A 17700-nucleotide genomic window follows, 5' to 3' on the forward strand; every position below is an offset into this window, starting at 1 on the left:
TAAGGGATCCCTTTCCCTTTGTGAATGCATGCAAAAACATTTTTAAGAGCAGGCAGTGGTCCCATGGACCACTGCCTACTCTTGAAAAATGAAAAGAAAACTTTTCATTTTTCTTTTTTAAATGCATCCCGTTTTCCTTTAAGAAAAACGGGCTGCGTTTATAAAAAAAAAGATTGCTTTATTTAAAAGAAATCACAGACATGGTGGTCTGCGGAGCCCAGCAGGTCACCATCCCTGTGATTGCAGCCATTCGCAAAGGGTCGCAAATTGCAACCTACCTCGGGAATATTAATGAGGTAGGTTCAATTTAGAGCCCTTGCGAATCGCTACATGAAACTCCTGGATTTTCATACATTCCAATGGCGACTACTTAAGTGCGATTCGCAAACAATCGCAATTGGGTAATCACTATTGGAATTAATGATACACCTGGCTCTTTTTGTCATGTACAATCCCTATTTCGCGAGTCTGTAAGCTGATACGACTTGCAAAATAGGGATTGCGACTCGCTAGTAGGAAGGGGCGTGCCAAGGGCATCCCATCCTAATACCAACTTGCAGGCACATGTATGATTGTTTTGCTCCCTGGAATGTAGTTGCAAAACAATTGCAGTTACCACCAACTTCAAGTTGGTGGTAACCCATTCGCAAACCGGACCCTTTCCCCTTTGTGAATGGGGCAACAATATTTTTTCAGAGCAGGCAGTGGTCCCACGGACCACTGTCTACTCTGCAAAACATGAAACTGAAACGTTGAATTTTTCTTTTGAAAATGCATCCTGTTTTTCTTTAAGGAACACAGGCTGCATTAAATAATAAACTGCTTTATTTAAAAGGCAGTCACAGACATGGTGGTCTGCTGAGCCCAGCAGGCCTCCAGCCCTGTGACGGCTTATTCCTAATAGGTCGCAAATTGCGACCTACCTCATTAATATTCATGAGGTTGGGCTATTTGCGTCCCACTACGAATCGCAAATGAAACTCTAAAGGGTTTCATACATTTGAATTAGTGATTTCCTAATTGCGATTCTTGGGAAATCGGTCATTCAAACGTTCGTACATGGGCCCTAAATGCCAGACACATTTCCTGTCCTCTGCTTTTTTGTGTTTAAAAAAAACCCTTCGCCGTTGAGCAAGGTGAGGGAAACAGTACAAGTAACTCATGCAATTTCCATGTATGGGGAGTTGAATCCCCACTCTCTCTTCAACATGGCGGGCAGGTGTAAATGATCTCCTGCACAAAGTATGCCGAAGTAGCGCCTCGACCTCGCCCTGGGGCTGGAAGGAAAGGGTTGACATGCAATGAGGCAGTAATTAGCCCTTGACATTAGGCCCAGCAAGCGATATGAAATCCCTCCTCCTGTAATAGTACAGCATTGGAAGGAGACAAACTGCAACACCGTGGCAGCTCCTAATGTGCAAATGAATGTTCTCCTGCTCTTGGGAAAGTAGAGATTTGGGCACATAACACATTGGCTCAGACCATAAAAGGGGGTGGGCTAGATTGAAGCCTTTCTTCCGTTTTTCTATCTCTCATATGTCCTTTCTGATAAGCCGGGAAAGATCGGCATTATAAAGCAGACCCGCTTCTTTCCAATGTGTGTACCACAGAGTGGGCTTCTCCTGCGTTCCTGCTTTTTGACAAAAAAACTTTTTCCCCTTCACCCCTATGTTCTTGGACATAAGAAGCTAGAGGAAATGAGTATCTTCTGTATACATGGGTAAGAAGTGTACTCGTATTTTTAAATGATTCGCTATGTACAATTCATTTTCGATTTTTTATCTGTCTATCGTCTGGAAAAGAAATATACAGCAAGGTTACATGCCACTTAAACCAAAAATGTGCCTTACATCTCAGGAACGGCTAGATGAAAATATGGCAAACCAAAATAGGCAACGAGTGATTGAAAGAAAATGTGCCATTATAATCTGGTGAACTTTGATCATATATTGTCTGAATATTGCATGGCAAAAGTTGATCTGCACCGAATTTGGCACGCTTCAGACTTGAATTGACTTCTGTCCCCTATGTTTTGTGAAAATTAGTCAAGAGTGGCAGTGTTATTGAGGGTGCAAATAAATGGGATTTCCCAGGAGCTCGGTGTCGACCTTGACTATGGAGTGGATTGTGAGTCTATATATTTATATATAGTTACTTAAAAAACCAAAGGTTACAGGGGCGTTATAGTTTGGCTCAAATTTAAACGTACAAAACCATAGAAATTCACCAGTTATAGTTGGATTTACCTCAGGTAACTATAAATCGTGCCCTAAGGTAACTGTAAATCGCGCCCCATGCAAAGCACATTTTTTCATAAAAAAATTTACTACAAATATTACATTGATATTATCAATGATGTTATGAAGGATGGCATGAGTGCCGATATTTGTGGGGTAATTAACAGTGCATGGCGAGAGCGCGAGTTATAGCCCATGGTTTCGTACATTTAAAATGTGAACCTAACTATAACCTCCCTGTAACCTTTGGTTTTCTAAGTGAATTTCTATGTTATTTTTAAAATTCTATTTTCTAACTATAAAGTCTCTGTAACCTTTGTTTTTTTCAGAGAATTTCTATGTTTTTTTTAACGAATAGTAATTTTAATTACTATATGTTAATTCAACTGTTAGCCTTTGGCTGTGCGCTGTGGCGGTTTTCCACAGGCCCTGGCCTCCAGCCAGGACGTTATGGCAACCCCCTATAAGCACCCAACCTTGCACCGTGTATGGCTTTCACCTGTGTGCAAGGGAGGTTGCCCGCAAGACCTGGCCTGCAGCCAGACCCTGCGGCCAACACCCCCTAACCACCCAAACACATGCTGTGCACAGCCCTTTGGCTGTGCGTGGCAAGAGTTGGGCTTCTCTGGGCGTGAGAATAGGTGGGAGAGTGTGTATCTGGGGGTGAGAGTGGCTGTCAAATGTCTGGGTGAGAGAGTGCGTACACCAGTGTTTTAGTGGGTGCACCAGTGTTTGCCTGGGTCTGTGAGTGGGTACATAAGGGTGTCAGTGGGTCTGTGTGTGGGTGTGTGGGGGTTCCTGAAGAAACCTTCGGCCGACCCATCAGAACTAAAGAATTTCTGGCCCATCTCGCTGCTACCGTACCCCGCCAAAGTACAGGAGAAAGCAAACAACATACAACTATGGAATTTCATCGAGGCCAACAACTCCCTGGACAGCTCCCGGTCTGGCTTCCGAGCAAACCACTGCACAGAGACAGCCCTCCTGGCAGCCACCGAAGACATCCAATTACTCCTAGACCGGGGCAATACCGCAGCGCTCATACTCCTCGACCTCTGAGCAGCTTTCGACAAGGTCTCCTACAGCACCCTGCGCACCAGACTCCACGACATAGGAATCCGCAGAGGAGCCCTGGAATGGATCCACTCCTTCGTCTCCAGGAGGACCCAGTGGGTCAGACTCCCGCCCTACACATCCAGACCCACAGGAGTCAACTGCGGAGTCCCCCAAGGATCCTCGCTGAGCAACACACTGTTCAATGTATACATGACCCCTCTCGCAGCCATTGTCAGAAGCCACAGTATGAACATCGTGTCATATGCCAATGACACACAACTCATCATTTCTCTCATTGAAGACCTGGATACTGCCAAAAGGAACTTCCACTCAGGAATGGAAGCCGTCACCACCTGGATGAGAGAAAGATGCCTCAAGCTCAACTCTGACAAGACTGAACTCATCTTCGGAAACACCACCTCAGCTTGGGATGACTCCTGGTGGCCAACATCCCTCAGCGCCCCCCTGCACTGACTGAGCACGCCCACAACCTAGGCAACATCCTCAACTCCTCCCTATCCATGGCAGGTAAACACAGTCTCCTCCTCCTGCTGGCACACACTCCACAAACTTTGGAAGATCTTCAGATGGATCCCAGCAGACTGTCGCAGGACAGTCACCCATGCCTTAGTCACAAGCAAGCTCGACTATAGCAAGTCCATCTACGCCGGCACCTCAACTAGAAATATAAAAAAACTACAACTCATACAGAATGCCACCACCAGACTCATTCTGGACTTCCCACGCCGAGAACACATCTCCCAACACATAAGGACCCTCCACTGGCTACCGGTCGAGTAGCGAATCACCTTCAAGCTACTCACCCACACGTACAAGGCCATACACAACGCAGGACCAGCCTACCTGAACCACTGGGTCTCTTTCCACACTCCTGCCAGATCCTTCCGCTCCACCCAGATCGCCCTGGCCACCTTCCCTCACATCCGCAAAACCACCACCGGAGGACGATCCTTCACCTACATTACAGCTAAGAGCTGGAAGAACCTCCCCCTCCACCCCAGTCAAAGCCCGTTGCTCACCATCTTCAGGAAGAACCTCAAGACGTGGCTCTTCAGATGAGGACCCTCCCACCCCAGCTCCCCTCCCTCAGCACCTTGAGACCCTCACGGGTGAATAGCTGCGCTTTACAAAAACTGATTGACTGATTGACAGTCCGAGTGGGTGTGTGAGTGGGTGCATAACTGTCTAAGTGTGTCTGTGATTGAGTGTGTGCGGGTCTGACTGGGGCTGTGAGTGCTTGAGAGTCTGAGTGGGTCTGTGAGTGGGTGCATGAATGTCTGAGTGGATCTGTGAGTGGGTGCGTGAGTGTCTGAGTGGGTCTGTGAGTGGGTGCGTAAGTGTCTGAGTGGGTGTGTGAGTGGGAGAAATTGAAAGAGAGAAAGAAAGTGAGAGGGAGAGAGAGAATTGTTTTAGGCTTTGATATACTTAGAATGGGTTATTTGTGTACAATTTAAAATAAGAAATGTATTTATTATTTAAGAAAATAAGAATTTATTTGTATTTTTTTAAAAAAGATAATGAGTCCACCTGGTCTTGAACCTCCAATGCTCAATGTGAAGGTCTGCAACCTTCACACTAAGCTATGGATTTAAATGTTTTTTTTTTTTTTTTTTAGCCCTTAATGCGTTATCCGGCATGGCAAGGGAGCTCTCAAGGGCTCCCCTGTGGTACTTATATTGTTTTCATTTATTTATTAATGTTAAAAAATGAATATTTTTTATTATAAAAAGCCCTTTACGGGCTATGTGGTACTGTGGAGGAAGCCTTAAGACTTCCCTTGCAGTGCTGTTGCTTCAGCAAGCACGGAGCTGCTTTGACAGCAGCTCCATGCTTGCTGAAGCATTTCATCTCTGTCTCCTGCACATGTGCAGGGAACAGAGATTAAAGCTTTGGGTTTTGACAGCAGGACCTCATGCTACTCCAGTCATTCGTATGTTTCTTAGCATAATGTTTTTCAACGGCATAGCTCTGATCCTGGTGTTGTATGGCTCTCATGTGCTCAAGTATTCTTTTCTTTAAAAAACATGTGGTACTCCCCATATACTACAGTGCATACTCACATTCAGTAAGGTAGACAACATATTGGCTGTTGCATGTGATTCTCTGTGTGATGTTAATCTCTATTCCTTTACAATCTCTGAGTGTCTTAACATTTTTTACTACCTTACATGCTTTGCAGTGATTGCACGTATAAAATCCTCTATTTTCTTCCATCAGCCTATTTTGAGTTAAGGGTGCTATGTAGTGACTCTTAACAAGCATATGCCTCAAAGATCGCAATCTTCTGTATGTGACTTGGGGTTTTGGACAAATGAGTTGTTAGATGTGTGTTGCTCTTTAAAATGTTTTATTATTTTGAAGATTTTATCAATGTCCTTACTCTCTTTTCTATAGGTAAGGATTAAACGTGAGCTGTTTGCCTCTTGTGTTGTTTCAATAGATACTTTCTCCATCAGAGTTTGTTGTTGGGTCCTGGATCTTGCCCTAGTGGCACTTGGGGCCAGATGTTCAAAGCTTTTTAGTGGTCTCAAACGTTCCGATTCGCAGAATCGGTCCATTTCCGACCGCTAAAAAGATGTCTGGTATGCTCAAATGCAAAATTGTGATTCGGTATTAGGTAGGGGAGTGTTTTGGGCGTCCCTTCCTAAAACTGAATCACAGTGGTATGACTAAATGTTTTGCAACCGAAATGCTGTCACAAAACATTTGCAGGTTACCATCAATTCCAAATGGATGGTAACCCATTCGAAATTGGGAACAGGTCCTCAAGGGACCCCTTCCCCTTTGTGAATGTCTGTAAAAGCATTGTTTAAGAGCAGGCAGTCGCCCCACGGACCACTGCCTGCGCTTAAAAAATGAGAGGAAAACTTTTCATTTTCTGTTTTTTAACCACATCCCGTTTTTCTTCAAGGGAAAAGGGTTGTATTTTTAAAACAACGATTGCTTTACTAAAAGCAATCACAGACATGGTGGTTTGCTGACCCCAGCAGGCCACCATCCCTGTGATGATTTGCGATTCCCAGTGGGTTGCAAAGCCAGACCTACCTCATGAATATTGATGAGATAGGTCTATTTACGACCCACTGGGAATAGCAAATGTAACTCAGTGGAGTTTTGAACATTTGAATTTGGGATTACTTAATTACGATTCACATTGAATCGCAATTAGGAAGTCGCAATTCCAAACATACATTCATCTGTCCCCTAGTTGGATGTGGGCTCTTAGATAACTCCTGCGAAGCCACCTTTGATTCACATCTTCAAGCTGTGCTTCCATATCTTTATCAACCGAGCAGTTGCGCCTGGTATGTAAAAACTCTCCAAAGGAATGCTCTTTAGTAGTGGTTTCGGATGAAGACTGGTTCCATGGAAGGTACTCTTTGTTGCTGTTGGATTCCCAAACATAGTTGTTTGTATTTGATTGTTCTCAATATATATCCGGATGTCAAGAAAATTAATCTGTGCTGCACTAATGTTGTAAGTGAACTGTAATCCACAGTGATTATGATTCAACATATTGAAATAAAAGATTAATTCATTCTCAGTTCCGTCCCAGATCACAAATAAACCATCTATAAATTGTAACCACAGCACAATGTTGGAGAGATGCTTTCATAATAATTCTGCCAGGCCACTTTCTTCTTTCACCAGCCCATAGTAAGATTTGCATAGCCGGTGAGAAGAAAACCCCCACTGCAGTTTTTCACACTTCTTGGTAAATTATATGGTTGAATCAAAAAATTTTGTTATGGAGGCACAGTTCAATCGTTTCCAAAAGCATTTCGCAGTGCCTTTTTTCCTTAATGTTTCTCTGTCTCTGGAAATATCCGACTCCGTGGAGGCCAATTTCATGGCAAACAGATGTGTAGAGTGACACCACATTGACAGTAACTAACAAGTAGTTTGGTTGCCATGTGATGTCATTGACAGCTCTCAAGAAGTCACCAGTATCTTTTATGTACAATGTTGAGGAGGTCACTGTTGGGGTAATGTGATAGTCTACATGCCTGTCTGGACATATTTTCAAATAATCCACAGCCAGAATCAATCGGCCTTCTGGGAGGGTTAACAAATATATATATATATATATATATATATATATATATATATATATATATATATATGTATATATATATATATATATATATATATATATATATATATATATATATATATATATATATATATAGAGAGAGAGAGAGAGAAAAACACAGGTTAAATGGATGTCATATTTGGGTGAAAATGGCAGTTAGGACATACCATTTTAAACAAACAGAGCTGCTGGAATTCACCTGTCATACTGATCGCAATTCACTTATGCCCTAAAGTAACTATAAGATGTGTAGCGTGTGGCGTGGACAGCGGCCAGGCTCTCTACCTGACCCCTGCTGTCGCCCTTATCCCCGGGGTGCCCTAAAACCCACAATGCTTGGCCTTTTGACGTGCCCGGCATGGGGATAGTCATGCCAGGACCTCAGCCCAACCGCCACTTGCACCCAATACCTGCCAGCATATGCCCTTAGGCGTTAGCCTCACTACGAAGGGCAGAATTTGCAATGCTCTGTATAGAAAGGTTTGAAATCTGCTCCTACTTCCATAGGTTTCTTGATGCTTTTGGATGCTTTTGGTTTAGATTTCCAGTTTTTATGGGAGTCATAAAAATGCCCTGTTGTATTCCTGGTACAGCACAACTGTGATACTACTGCTCATCTCTAAGTGGATTGTTTACCAGACATACACCTGACCTAAGTATGGTAAAACTGTGCATTTCCAAGGCTTACATTGTTTTTTTGTTTTTTTTTGACACAGGGACAATTCTTTTCCCCACTGGGAAGTAGATTGTTCACTAGGCATACACTTGACGTAAGTATGGCAAAATTGTGCATTTGCAAGGCTTACATAAACTTGGGAACACACTTCAACCTTGAACAAAAGTAACCTTTAGTGATTTCTTGGGAACAGCATCAAAAAGGTCATGAATACCAACAAACCTAAGAGTTAGTGGTTGTTCAATACACCTCCAAAGATCATTCCATTGCATTTTTGCCTAAAGTGCTCTCACGTTGAAAGTGGGCATTTAGGTGATACTTTCTTACCAACATAACGGTAAAGTCATCTACTGCGTCTCTGCTGGGCTATCAGAGGTGGGGCTTTTATACCTCAGTAGATTTGAGGGCCATCTACCTATCTCTAACTCTATCCCACTGTTTGTTCGACTCTGGACTAATAACCAGTGGGTATGTTTTATTATAACATGGACCGGTTTGCCTCTTAGTCTCAAGAGAAATATGGCTCTCACTACCTTACTTTGTGACGGTTGTCACTGGTAAATAGTCATTGCTGGCAAGCACATGTTACAGATGTTTCTGTAGCTGAGCTTCAAAAGAATGGTCAATCTAATTAAAAAGTTAGAGTACCCTTTGGAAATATAGTTCTGATATTCTTCACGAGGCATACAGGTAGGTTGTTTTTTAGACATTCCTTTGACTTGAGCACCACCTGACAGTTTGCAGTCACAATCACATCCAAGGTTTTCACATGTTAGACCAAAATTTGACTGCGTGTCTTTGGTCTCAGTCAACTGGATTCAAAAGTTTGGGATGTAGGCTAGCCAGCTATTCCGACCACCACAGCCTCTGTTCCAGTGCCAGTTGGGACCAGTCGATTCTCTTGCAATCAGATAATCAAGTGTTTTTCCTGTGGTGGATTGCAGGTTCTTTAGAAGCTTGCTATCCACCTCATAGTCGTCCCACTAACTAACTGTTTGTTGTCATCAAACAGCTGGAAATGAAGATATTATTTAGATACCAACTCAGCTAGAAGATGTGTAGATATTAAAAAGAGTGGGACTGGGAGGAACATGGTGTCATCCAGAAATAGAGCAAAGCAACTGGTGATAGCAAGTTGGCCATCATAACGCTTTTTTAATATAAAGTTTTTTATTGGCATTTTCAGATTATTCCATATAACAGATATTTACAATTTCCAAGGGTCAATATACAACAGAGTGGGGCTAACAACTCTTTTGAGAGAATCATCTTCACATAAGTCATAGTAAGATTAAAGAGATTAACAAGTATTGCACTTGGTACAACCTGTTGCCTCATAAATTGGCTTCTCCTATATCATGCACGACACACACCGCTGAAGAAACTTTGAAATATGAGTGAGGCTGACCTCCAGTAACGAGCAATATCTAGCTAGGTGAGTATAGACCATACGTTCAAGAGACATTTGGCATATTTGTTGGCATCCATGCCTCCTAAAATGTGAAGAATAGCTGACTTTGGGAATACGGTTACAGTCTAACTCAAAGGGCTCTTTTGTTACATTCAGGTAGGATTGATTAACTCTACAACACCATATTATATGAGAGAAATCTTGCACTTCAGAGTGACACCGAGGAACATTGGAGAAGAACTCTGTATTTGGCATAGCCTTTTTCTAGTATAATAGACCCTGAGTTGATATTTGGATTGGGAAACCTGTATTGAAATGAGATAACTACTTCTCTGGGTGACATCTGTAGGAGGCTGGCCTGGTTTGTAGTGGGTAACTAAGGTACTTACACCAGGTCCAGTTATTCCTTATTAGTGAAATGTAGTAGTGTTCTAGCAGCTTAGGCTGTCTAGAGGTAGCTGTAGCAGAGGAGCTTAGGCTGAACTAGGAGACATGTAAAGCTCCTTCAATACCACTATAGTTGCACAGTGCCTATACAAAATAAAAGACAATACTCAGTGTTACCGAAAATAAAGATACTTTATTTTAGTGACACAAGGCCAAAAATATCTTAGAGACAATACTCCTTCTGGAGGTAAGTATTATACACAATATATACACTAGAAACCAAAATCAGGTAAGTAAATAGACATAGAATGGTGCAAAAGTAGAAAATACAATAGAATGCAATAGGGCTAAGGGCAACACAAACCATATACTTAGAAAGTGGAATGCGAATCACAAATTCCCCCCTAGGCAAGTGTAGTGTGTAGAGGGGCGCTGAGAATGTAAGAAAACACCAAAGGTAAGTAACGTATCCCACCCCAGAGCCCAGGAAAGCATGAGTAAAGTACTGCAAGTTTCCTCAGGACACACTACAAGACGTGATAAGACATATTGCAAAAATCAAGCAAGACTGCAATCAACAACTGGTGGATTCCTGGACCTGAAGACCTGTGAAGAGAGGAGACCAAGCCCAGAAGTCGCAGAAGATTCCAGGAAGGACAGGAGCCCCTGCCAACCTAGAAGATGGTGCAAGAGTGGATTCTCCAGTTAGAAGAAGAGTACAAAAGGGCACCAAAGAAGATGGCTGCGGGTTCCTGCATGGTGCAGGGGATGTCCCACGTCGAGTTGTTGGATGCAGGCTGTTTGCGTCGCTGGATTCCGCCAACAAACCTTGGTTCACGCAAGTTTGCGGTTTGCATCAAAGTGGCACTGCCTGGACCCAGGAGGGACCTGGGGGTCTTAACTTGGACCGAGGAGACAGAGGGGTCTATCAGCACTGGAGAGAGCCCACAGAAGACCAGGCAGCACCCACGGGAGTCCCAGGACACGGGGACAAAGAAAATGCAAAATGCTTTCGTTGCAGCACAACAAAGGAAGGTCCCACGCCACTGGAGAACAACTCAGCGAGTTGTGCGTCGCAGGATGGAGTGCTGGGGACCTGGGCTACATTGTGCACGAAGGATTCTTGGAAGAAGTGCACAGAAGCCCAAAGGAGCTGGGGATGACGCGGTGCACAGGGGTGCTGTCGCAGCATGGGAAGGCAAGCTCTTACCTCCACCAAATTTGGACAGCTGGACCTTAGGATAGTCTGGGTCACGTCGGTCCACCACCTGTGTTCCAGGGAGCACGCTCTTTGTCAGGAGAGGAGTCCCAGAGTACCGGTTGTTTTCGCAGAACGGTGCCTGCAGAAGCAGGTAAGTGACTCCGTCACTCCACAGGAGATTCCTTCGGTTCTTCTGGTGCAGGGTGAAGACTGGGAGTCTTCAGAGCGTGCACACCTTAGAAACTGTTGCAAATGCTGGCTGGAGCTGAAGTTGCAGGTCACAGGCGTCGTCCTGGATACTTTGTTGCAGTTACAGCGGTTCCTGGAGCAGTCTGCGGTTGATCCGATGGTCAGAAGCTGAAGCAGAGGATGCAGAGGATTCCTGGAGGAGTCTTGCAAGCTGAATCTGAGGAAACACCCAGAGGAGAGACCCTATATAGCCCTGAGAGGGGGATTGGCTACCTACCCAGGTTTGCACCTATCAGGAGGGGTCTCTGACGTCACCTGCCACTGGCCTCAGAGGTCTCCAGAGTGTCTCCACACCTTGGAATCCAAGATAGCTAATGCTAGTGACAACCTGGAGGAGCTCTGGGCACCACCCCTGGGGTGGTGATGGACAGGGGGAGTGGTCACTCCCCTTTCCTTTGTCCAGTTTCGCGCCAGAGCAGGGACTGGGGGGCCCTGAACCGGTCTATACTGGCTTATGCAAGGAGGGCACCTTCTGTGCCCTTCAAAGCATTTCCAGAGGCTCTGGGAGGCTACCCCTCCCAAGCCTGTAACACCTATTTCCAAAGGGCGAGGGTGTAACACCCTCCTCCCAATGGAAATGCATTGTTCTGCCTTCCTGGGACTGAGCTGCTCAGGCCCCAGGAGGGCAGACACCTGTCTGTGAGGTGGCAGCAGCTGGGGCTGCAGTGGAAACCTCAGAGAGCTGGTTTGGCAGTACTGGGGGTCCATGGTGGAGCCCCCAGGATGCATGGGATTGGCCCCCCCAATACCAGATTTGGAATGGGGGGAGAATTCCATGATCTTATACACCTCACATGGCCATATTCAGAGTTACCATTGTGAAGCTACATATATGTATTGATATAAATGTAGTGCACGCATGTAATGGTATCCCCGCACTCACGAAGTCTGGGGAAATTGGCCTTGGACAGCGTGGGGCCACCTTTGGTAGTGGCAGGGTGCCCTCACACTTAGTAACTTTGCACCTAGCTTTCAGTAAATGAAGGTTAGACATATAGGTGACTTCTAAGTTACTTAAGTGCAGTGAAAATGGCTGTGAAATAGTGTGGGCACTGTTTCACTCAGGCTGCAGTGGCAGTCCTGAAGAAAGGTTTGTCTGAGCTCCTTATGAGTGGCAAAAGAAATGCTGCAGCCCATAAGGATGTCCTGGAACCCCAATGCCCTGGGTACCTAGGTACCATATACTAGGAACTTATAAGGGGGGTCCAGTGTGCCAATTGGAATTGGAATATGAAGGCAATAAGCTATAGTGACTACTTTGGTGAGTAGAGAGCGCATAAGCACTGGAGTTCTGGTTAGCAGAACTTCAGTGACACAGTTAAGCACACACATTAGGCAACAAACTATGAGCACTTGGGTCCTGGCTAGCAGGATCCCAGTGAGACAGGCAAAACCCACTGACAAACAGGAAGGAATTTGGGTGTAACTTGCCAAGAAAGATGGTACTTTCCTACACAGATTATTGTTCACTGACAATATAGTACCTTTATGTACTAACCACAGAACCCACTTACTTAGTGTGTGAGGTAGTTCTGTTAATGTAAGACAGTGATGAATCTTTTTTCATATTTATTTCCCTATCTTTTTATAATGGATCACTTTTTGTGTCTGTTTGTGTTAGACACACTTCCAATTTCTTTCTGAAACCTCACTATTTTGAAAATGTGAAAACATATGTGGCTGTTGTTCCCCTTATATGAACAAGCTCTCATGCTCTTTTAGTGGCTGGCGTTTAGATTCATGAAAGGGTGCCAAAGAAATCCCATATAAAAAGGGTTGCCATGGCTCGTCTGGAAATTATCATCCCATCATCCTTATCAATAACATACAAAAAGATATTTAGGAAACACTTACTACATGAGCTTTATACTGTGGATGGGCCAAAATCAAATACTGCCCCATTTCCAGGCTGGATTTAGCCCGAGGTTAGTACTATGGATATGTTCTTTTGTTTCCATCCTCTACTATAGAAAACGGTGGACATGTACCAGGGGCATTTGTATGACGCTTTTGTAGATTTGTGAACAGCTTTTGATCAGAGCCTAGAGGCATGGAACATATTATTTGATCAAGTAGTCCCCCCAAATTTATTGACAGGAATAATGCAGCTATACTCTGGTTATTATGTACAAGTCTACGTAGAACCAATGGATGAAATCATTATTAGAAGAGTAGTGCAGAAGGGTTGCACCCTTGCTCCTATTCTTTTTTCTGTCTTTGCCATTAGTTATATCATGTGCTTTGTTGTGAAAATAATTCTTGAATACTTGCAGACCAAACGTTCTGGCTTGATTGTTTTGCTGACCTCCAAAAAACCTATGGGCTTGCAAGTCTTATTTGAAAATTTCAGACAGTTTAGTTCTCCACACAGTCTGAACATTAATGCCTCCTAGACTAAGGGGGTCATTCCTACATTGGCGGGCGCAGCCCGCCAAGCGGGAACCGCCACTTGGCCGCTCCGCGGTCATAAGACCGCGGAGGCCATTCAGACTTTCCTGCTGGGCCGGCGGGCGCCCGCCAAGGGAGCGCCCGCCGGCCCAGCGGGAAAGGCCCTGCAACATTGAAGCCGGCTCCGAATGGAGCCGGCGGTGTTGCAGGGGTGCGACGGGTGCAGTTGCACCCGTCGCGATTTTCACTGTCTGCTATGCAGACAGTGAAAATCATGCTGGGGCCCTGTTAGGGGGCCCCTGCACTGCCTATGCCAGTGGCATGGGCAGTGCAGGGGCCCCCAGGGGCCCCACGACACCCGTTCCCGCCATCCTGTTTCTGGCGGTGAAAACCGCCAGAAACAGGCTGGCGGGAAGGGGGTCGGAATCCCCATGGCGGCGCTGCTTGCAGTGCCGCCATGGAGGATTCTCCCAGCCGGGGGTAATCCGGCGGGAAACCGCCGGACCCGGCTGGGCGACCGCGGCTTTACAGCTGCGGTCGGAATGCCATATGAAGCACCGCCAGCCTGTTGGCGGTGCTTCCGGCGACCTCCACCCTGGCGGTCATAGACCGCCAGGGTTGGAATGAGGACCTAAATGTATGACCTTTAACCACCATAGATCTTTCCATGGTTTTATACATGTGGGTGACTCTGTACTAGAGAGAGTCGCAGAATATGAGTACCTGGTTGACAGATTCTACTTCATGTTGACCTCAAAATGTCAAAAGTCAATTACTTTTAAATCATCGAGCAGCTGTCTGTCTTAAATTTGTAAAGTGGTGTAGCTTACATTCTGTATCACCTGCTTTGGAATGTTTTTGAGCCCAAGCTGTATGTGCTCTAAGATATGGCTCTGAGATATTAGACAACTGTAACATGGATGCACTGGCTACGATAGAAAGTATAGTTATTAAATTTCTCTTGAAATTACCACAGCATATGCTTATTATCCTGTTACAGTTTAATCTTGGCTTAGCTCATATTGCAAATCATAAGCATCTTTTATATTGGTTACTCATTTGATCATCATGGGAACTGGATACATTCAGAAGTACTCTTTTAGATGTCAAACAAAAGCCTTCAGTTCTCAAGATTTTGTGTTTGAATCATATCAAAACTGGTTGGATCTTTTGGGCTTGAGTGAATATGGGTTGAATCCACTACTGATTCTCTCTGATGGTGTTAGAATGGTAAAACCTTAATATTTTGAATTTATACTTGCAAGATGGCTAACAGATATACTCAATGAGAGACTTACTGACTGCTTGTTAACAACCAAAATGATATATGATGTACCTGCATCATGCCGAAAGCCATCAAGAACCTCAACAGCTGGATCAGCGCATGCACAAGCATCCTGACTCCCCTCAAGCTCAACCCAATAGCAAGAGCTCAACCACAGGCCAGCGGATACAGGGAGGAAAGTTACTTCAAGCATCTGGAGCGAAAATGGAGTACAAGAATTGACACCAAATAAAGACATCTTCAAACACCATGCACACAGCTCTTGCAGATTGCATCAATGCTGGCAACAGCAGCAGGGAAATATTTGCCATCATCAAAGATTCCCCACAACTCCTGCCTCCTCCAGCAACATCACCTCCTCACTAGACCTTTGCAAAAAAGTTGCAGAATTCTTCTGCAACAAAATCACTTCTTTTTATGACAACTTCAACCCTCAACTGGACCCTGTCTCTGTTGCAACACATCTGCCTGAAGATCAAGCCCTGACCTTGTGGCTCATTGTTACCACTGTTGAAACAGCTGCTACCATGAAGACCATACCCTCTGGCCTCATCTGACCTTTGCCTCCACCACGCCTTCATGAGGACTCATACCGATCAGGGAAGCACTAACACCTATTCTCAATGTTCCATTGACTCAGCCACATTCCAGGACACCTAGAAACATGCCACTGTCATGCCTTTGCTCAAGAGACTATCCGCTGGCCCAGCCACACTTTTCAACTACAGACCCATCTCCTCATACCATACCTGGCGAAGGAAGCCACACAGTCTAAATTATGGCCCAAACACAGTACAGAAACAGCATTCACTGCTGCTATAGACAGCATCTTCAGGATCCTTAAGAGAAGAGAAGTGGCTGCCATCATTCTCCTGGGCCTCTGTGCAACCTTGTCACAGTCTGACACCCCATCCACATTAGGGGCCTGCACAAGATTGGCATCCAAAGACCTGCTCTCCTGTGGATCTGCTCCTTCTTAACGGATATAACACAAGCTGTCAGCCTATCACCTTACTCCTCAGAAGCCCAAAAACTTGTTTGTGGAGTGCCTCAAGGTTCATCGCTCAGCCCCACTGTCTTCAACACATACACAATCCCTCTGGCCAATGTCATCTGCTCACAAATCAATATCTTCTCCTACCCAGCTGACATGCAACTCATACTCTCCCTCTCAGACAAGACCTCCAACATAAGAAAAAGGTTCACCCCCAGTGTGACCAAAGTCACTAACTGGATGAAAGCCAACTGCCTCAAGCTCAACACCAACAATACAGAGGTAGTGATCTTTGACAAGAACACCTTGCCATTGGACTCCAAAGGTTGTCAGCTGAACTCAGACCCACACCAGGAATCTTGTGATCATCATCAATAACAAACAGGACATAACTGCACAAGTCAATGTCATCACTGTATCCTACTTCCACACCCTAAGATGCTGAAGAAGTTCTTCAAATGGCTCCCAATCAACTCTAGAAAAAAAGTCACTCATGCCTTATGCAATAGCAAGTTGGACGGTGGGAACACCCTCTATGCCGGGATCACCAAGCAACTCACAAGAAGACTACAAACGATAAGGAACTTGACAGCCAGACATCCTCAACCTGGAACACAGAACTAACATCCCTCTAAACCTCTGGGAGCTCCACTGGCTCCTGATACACAAATACACTCATTTCAAACTCCTCACACACACGTTCAAGGCACCACACAACTTAGGCTCTACCTATCTGAACAGTTGCATCGCCTTCCACCAACCAGACACCTCTGTTCCACAGGACTCCTACTCGCACACATCCCACACATGTACAGAACATTGTCTTACATAGCTCCTAAAATGTAGAACCTCCCACTCCACATCAGAGCTATCGCCTCTCTTCTTGAATTCTGCAAGAAGCTAAATACCTAGGCTGTCAATAATAGGCAGGGCTTGGCACACACATCTGCCACAATACCCTCGCTGGCAATAGTGCACTTTACAAATAATGTAAAATTTGAGAAGTTTTTGGACTTTAATAACAGCCATTTAGCATACGTTTTATATATAAAATGTAGGTTAAGCATTTTTACGCATGCTGTTTTTACCCATAAGTGGCCTAATTCGAAACTCAAATCAAACCTTTGCCGGGTGTAGAATCTTGCCAAAGAAAATGAGGCGCACGTATTATTACTTTAGCTCCGTTATGTTGATCTTTATGAACCAAGCACTACTAGGTAGAGCTGTGGCTATGGAAGGTGAATACTAACATTCGATTAGTTTTTTTTCTGTTCAAGATTTTTAGTCAGTCTCTTTTTAAAAAAAATCAAAACATATCCCTGAATTGAGTCTGTATTGTATCATACTTGTTATATACTGTTTTATATTTGAACCTTTGCCTTACCAGATGAAGTCAGTGAATCGAGCTATTTTTCTATAGAGTTGAGTTATGTTTTTAAATAGCATTATAAGTTCTTTTGTATGCGTTACTGGGTTATTTAACCCAATCTAACAATAAATTGAAACATTTAATTGAATTTGACCATTGTTTTTATAGATTCATTTGAAATGGCCTGTAAATGATTTAATGATTATAAACCACAATCAATTCCCCTATTTTCTCACCTTCTTTATTATTTGCAAGATCTCTGCATGTACGAGTCAAAAATGTAACCTTTACTGCTCTAGAAGGGAAACTCATATGATGGGTGGTGCATGCTCT

At 44.4% G+C, this 17700-nt stretch overlaps 1 protein-coding gene across 1 annotated transcript in view; it reads left to right on the forward strand.

The window, feature by feature from the left end:
- Positions 1 to 17700, forward strand: part of SPMAP2L (sperm microtubule associated protein 2 like) — a 500125-nt gene that overhangs the window by 429242 nt on the left and 53183 nt on the right. The window lies entirely within an intron of this gene.

This window comes from Pleurodeles waltl, chromosome 1_2, assembly GCF_031143425.1.
Source record: "Pleurodeles waltl isolate 20211129_DDA chromosome 1_2, aPleWal1.hap1.20221129, whole genome shotgun sequence".
Lineage (NCBI taxonomy): Eukaryota > Metazoa > Chordata > Amphibia > Caudata > Salamandridae > Pleurodeles > Pleurodeles waltl.